General features: G+C 40.1%; 1 pseudogene; it reads right to left on the reverse strand.

The window, feature by feature from the left end:
- Positions 1-769: 769 nt before the first annotated feature.
- Positions 770-1,010, reverse strand: LOC125093956 (translation machinery-associated protein 7-like; annotated as a pseudogene).
- Positions 1,011-6,000: the final 4,990 nt, after the last annotated feature.

Raw genomic sequence — 6,000 nt, forward strand, 5'->3', positions numbered from 1 at the left:
CTCTGGAACGATCAGAAGAGATGTACAGGGCAGGGTATGTGGGGAGGGTGAGGTACTTCCATGCTGGTTGACTGGGCCACCCTCCCTGAATCTCCATGTGTCCAGTAACTGGAACCTCCCTCTTTTGGATTTTTATGTAGGCTTCATTACCTAGGCAAGACTGATGAAATAAATACCCCTGGCTAATCTCAAGTTCCTCTCCCTTTCCTAGAGGTGGTCCGGGTGGGGCTAAAAGTTTCAGCCTCTGATCACCAGGTTAGTTCCCCTGACGAGCAGTCCCCATTCTGAAGCACTCCCTCCCAATGGTCTCATTAACACAAAAAAGGACACCTTTATCACTCTTAGCATCAGAATTTAAAAGGGTTTCCGGAGTTCTGTGTCAGTGAGAAAAAACATGTAAATTTTATTATAAATCACAATATTATGCTTTTTTTCCTTACCTTCTTAAATATATTTATCTTTTTTTTTTTTTAAGATTGTATTTATTTATTTGAGAGGGAGAGTTAGAGAGAGAGACAGCAGGGGCAGAGGGAGAGGGAGAAGGGGAGCCCAGTGCTCCATCCCAGGACCCTGAGATCATGACCTGAGCTGAAGGCAGACGCTTAACTGAGCCACCCAATGCCTCTAAAAATTTAATTATCTTTTACAAAAGTTTATTCTTATAAATGTGCAATAGGATCCAAGAAACAGCTCTTCGTTCTAGCTATAGATGGCAACAGGTGTGATGGCAGGACTCCAGAAGGTTAAACAGGAATTGAATTACGGCTCACTACTGCCCCAGGCACAAAGAACATCGTAAGTTTTCCCCAGATTTCTTAATTCCACCAGTGGCCTGGGGGCCCTTCCCCCGAGCCTTTGCTTTTAGTTCCTCTAGTTTCTTGTTCCTCTTTCTGTTTCTGCTTGATTGCCTTGTCTTCGTCATTCTTCTCTTTGGCCTACTCCTTGGGCTGTTTCAGTGAGTTCTTTTTGCCACCTTCATGGCCAGAACCAGTATCACACTTACGGCGCATTTGCGAGCTTGAATATGTAACTGGTAGATGCTTGCAAAGATGAATGTGATCATTCCTCTCATTTGTGGATGCACGCCCCTTTGCAATATGGTGCTGTCCTTGCTTCCATCAAGAAGTGAAGTCTGTTTTCGCTGCCCTTTGCATCTCTGCTGACCTTGGGTCTTTCCCTGATCAGAAGAATAAGGCAGAAGGGATGTGTCACTTTCAAACTTCGGCTACAGGAGAACTCTTAACTTCTGCTTTTGACTTCTTAGAATCCTGAGAAGAAAAAGCATATGAAGAAGCCTAGAATAGTTTTCTTGAGGAGGAGACGCCATGTGGAGTGATAGGTCTAGCTCACAGACATCATCAACTACCAGATATGGAAGTAGGCCATTGTAGATCCAGGTGAGCAGCCAGGTGACAGCAGCTCCCTTGTTGATACCAGCCGCTGAAAGAAGTCATCCGAGTGGTCAACAGGCATGAAAAGATGCTTGACATCACCAATGACCAAAGAAATGCAAATCAAAACCATAATGTGATATCAACTCACACCTGTGAGGATGCCAAAAAGACAAAAGGAGACAAACATTGGTGGGGATATGGAGAAAAGGGAGCCCTTGTGCACTGCTGGTGGGAAAGGAAATTGTCTTGGCCACTGTGGAAAATAGTATGGAGGCTCCTCAGAAAATTTAAACTAGAACTATCATACATGTATCAGAATACAATCAGATATATTCTGGAAATACATCTGACACGAGGGAAGGCTCTGCGTCAAAGGGATATCTGGCCCCATGTTCACTGCAGCATTATTTACAGCAGCCAAGGCATAGAACCGAAGTGTCCACTGGTGGATGAGTGGATGAAGAAAACGTGGTGTAGAAACACAATGGAATATTATTCAACTATAAAAAAGAAGGGAATCCTGATTTTTGTGATAACTTGAGAGCGTTAATGGGCCTTGAGAGCATTATGAGCATTAGAGCATTATGCTAAGTGAAGTAAGTCAGAGAGTGGAAATATTTCATGACCTCACTTATATGTGAAATTTTAAATAAAAACACAAAACCCACAAGAAACAAAATCAAGTTCATGTAAAAATAGTGAGTTTGTGGTTACTAGACGGGGTGGGTTGGGGGAGGCAGAATGGGATGAAGGTGGTCAAAGGGTACAAACTTGCTGCTGTGAGGTAAATAGGCATCAGAGACGTAATGCACAGTGTGACAGTTACGGGGAACACTCCTGTTCGTTGCATAAGAAAATTAAAAGGGTAAATCCCAAGAGTACTCATTACAAGGAATAATTTTTCTTGTGGTAATTATTTCAGGATTTATGTTAGTCAAATAATTATACTATATACCTTAAACGTGCTCAGTGCTGTATGTCAATTATATTTCAATAAAACTGGAAAAAAACCCCTTGCCATCTGAGTCAAGCCCAATTCCTGGTCCACATAATTCTGGGTAAATAATTGTTGCTTGCCACTTAATTTGTGGTGGTTTGTTATGCAATAATTGATCATTGAGACAATATTTATTTTACATTTTTTCTATAAATAGTTACGTCTGAACAGAATATCTTAAAACAGGAACTATGGTGACTTTTAGTCTCCATCAAAATGTTTTGGGCCTATTGGATATCAGAAAATGTAGATTTGCCTTTTTAAAAAAATATTTTATTTATTTATTTGCCAGACAGAGATCACAAGTAGGCAGAGAGACAAGCAGAGAGAGAGGAGGAAGCAGGCTCCCCACCGAGCAGAGAGCCCGATGTGGGGCTCGATACCAGGACCCCAGGATCATGACCTGAGCCAAAGGCAGAGGCTTTAACCCACTGAGCCACCCAGGCGCCCCCAGAAAGTGGAGATTTTCTGATATTTTGTTTAGCTATATATCCTTTGTGTACTTTTTTTTTGTATTATTATGTACCTTTTCTATGCTTTTGTGTAGATCTTTTAAATTTGTGCTTATCAAGTTTGACATTATGTCAAAGTTAAGGCAATCGGTATTGTTTTTAGGAGGTTGTGTGTAACTTTTAAAGCTGTTGGCTATGCTGGATTCACGTCTCAAGTAAAACTACCAGGTGGCATCCTTCATTCTTGTCGCCTGCAGTATCTCTTTGAGATAGGTATGATGTTTTGAAAGAAGGGGAAAACATTTTCATTATGGATTCTTTAATCAACAGCAATCAACTATTTGCCTTTTATTACCACTTGCAAAGAAACGGATTCTTAATTTCCCATTTCTGAAACCCCAGGGTAATAGATTCTTAAGGACTTCAGTAAAAAAGGAGCACCTTCTCATGCTTACTCGAACATTAAGGCACAGAGGAGTGATTACCAAATGTGTCTGCTTTCATAGACACCAAATGCTAAATGCGTTAGTATTTCCTGCTTTATTCTGAATTTTGAATACTATTCAAACAAATTGAAAAGGCTACCTTATAGAGACGTTTATATGATTTTCTTGCTGTTAAAAAAAGTGGACTTGATAAGGTAATGGAGCAACAAATTTTCATGAAATTACATGTACAGTTAAAATCTGCAATTTCTCTTACACTGAACACAGTTGTTTTTTTTTATAATTATTTAAATAAAAGTATTTCCATATCACTGTTATTATAACATCAGATTTGTATCTTGTTTGGGGAAATCTACACACCTCTGCCATCCAAAATTACATTATTTACCTTAGTGCTTCAGTCTGTAGCCGCTTCAATTCTAGGAACCAAATGCCTGCAGGTACGAGCTTGAGGAGGCTTTGACAGTTGATTTTCAGGACTCATTTTAAAGAATGTAGTCTAATGAATAGTACTTTTGTATTTAAGCTGCAAAGGTCATCCAATGGGAAACGGTTCCAGGGAAGGATTTACTCGGTTATAACTATGCTTCATCCTAGCGTCTTCCATGCCAGACTGAATTTTTAATCTTGACAGATAATAGGACAGAAACATTCTCTTTATAGAGAAGACACATATTAGCTACTTAGGGAAGGAAGTGCAGGAGCATTCAGGCTCCAGCTTTCTTCACGACATCCCCCCTCCCAGGTGGACTCTAGAAACTTACAGAGTTTAAGTTTAACCTGAGGTATAGTCTTGCTTTTCCTCCTCAAAGATTTGATGGTTATTTTTTGCGAGGCAATTTTACTAAAAATGTTGGCTGTTCCTTTATTTTAGTTCCAATGAGCATGCTTCTTCTTTTTGTATTTTTTTATTTTTAAAATTTTTTAAATTTATTTTCAGCGTAACAGTATTCATTGTTTTTGCACCACACCCTGTGCTCCATGCAATCCGTGCCCTCTCCAATACCCACTACCTGGTTGCCCCAACCTCCCACCCCCTGCCCCTTCAAAACCCTCAGATTGTTTTTCAGAGTCCATAGTCTCTCATGGTTCACCTCCCCTTCCAATTTCCCCCAACTCCCTTGTCCTCTCCATCTCCCCTTGTCCTCCATGCTATTTGTTATGCTCCACAAATAAGTGAAACCATATGATAATTGACTCTCTCTGCTTGACTTACTTCACTCAGCATAATCTCTTCTAGTCCCGTCCATGTTGCTACAAAAGTTGGGTATTCATCCTTTCTGATGGAGGCATAACACTCTATAGTGTATATGGACCACATCTTCCTTATCCATTCGTCTGTTGAAGGGCATCTTGGTTCTTTCCACGGTTTGGCGACCGTGGCCATTGCTGCTATAAACATTGGGGTACAGATGGCCCTTCTTTTCACTCCATCTGTATCTTTGGGGTAAATACCCAGTAGTGCAATTGCAGGGTCATAGGGAAGCTCTATTTTTAATTTCTTGAGGAATCTCCACACTGTTCTCCAAAGTGGCTGCACCAACTTGCATTCCCATCAACAGTGTAAGAGGGTTCCCCTTTCTCCAAATCCCCTCCAACACATGTTGTTTCCTGTCTTGCTAATTTTGGCCATTCTAACTGGTGTAAGGTGGTATGTCAATGTGGTTTTAATTTGAATCTCCCTGATGGCTAGTAATGATGAATATTTTTTCATGTGTCTGATAGCCATTTGTATGTCTTCATTGGAGAAGTGTCTGTTCATATCTTCTGCCCATTTTTTGATATGATTATCTGTTTTGTGTCTGTTGAGTTTGAGGAGTTCTTTATAGATCCTGGATATCAACCTTTTGTCTGTACTGTCATTTGCAAATATCTTCTCCCATTCAGTGGGTTGCCTCTTTGTTTTGTTGACTGTTTCCTTTGCTGTGCAGAAGCTTTTGATTTTGATGAAGTCCCCAAAGTTAATTTTTCCTTTTGTTTCCTTTGCCTTTGGAGACATATCTTGAAAGAAGTTGCTGTGGCTGATATCGAAGAGATTACTGCCTATGTTCTCCTCTAGGATTCTGATGGATTCCTGTCTCACATTGAGATCTTTTATCCATTTTGAGTTTACTTTTGTGTACGGTGTAAGAGAATGGTTGAGTTTCATTCTTCTACATATAGCTGTCCAGTTTTCCCAGCACCATTTATTGAAGAGACTATCTTTTTTCCACTGTATATTTTTTCCTGTTTTGTCGAAGATTATTTGACCATAGAGTTGAGGGTCCATATCTGGGCTCTTTACTCTTTTCCACTGGTCTATGTGTCTGTTTTTATGCCAGTACCATGCTGTCTTGGTGATCACAGCTTTGTAGTAAAGCTTGAAATCAGGTAACGTGATGCCCCCAGTTTTATTTTTGTTTTTTAACATTTCTTTAGTGATTTGGGGTCTCTTCTGATTCCATACTGTACTCGAGGAACTACAGAACACTCATGAAAGAAATTGAAGAAGACACAAAAAGAAGACCATTCCATGCTCTTGGATCGGAAGAATAAACATTGTTAAAATGTCTATACTGCCTAGAGCAATCTATACTTTTTTTATTTTTTTTTAAATTTATTTATTTTAGAGAGAGTGTGGATTAATGGGCGATGGGCAGAGAGAGGGAGAGAGAGAGAATCTCAAGCAGACTCCCACTGAGCTCGATCCCAGGACCCCAAGATTGACCCCA

The sequence above is a fragment of the Lutra lutra genome, chromosome 2 (genome assembly GCF_902655055.1).
Source record: "Lutra lutra chromosome 2, mLutLut1.2, whole genome shotgun sequence".
NCBI classification, from domain to species: domain Eukaryota; kingdom Metazoa; phylum Chordata; class Mammalia; order Carnivora; family Mustelidae; genus Lutra; species Lutra lutra.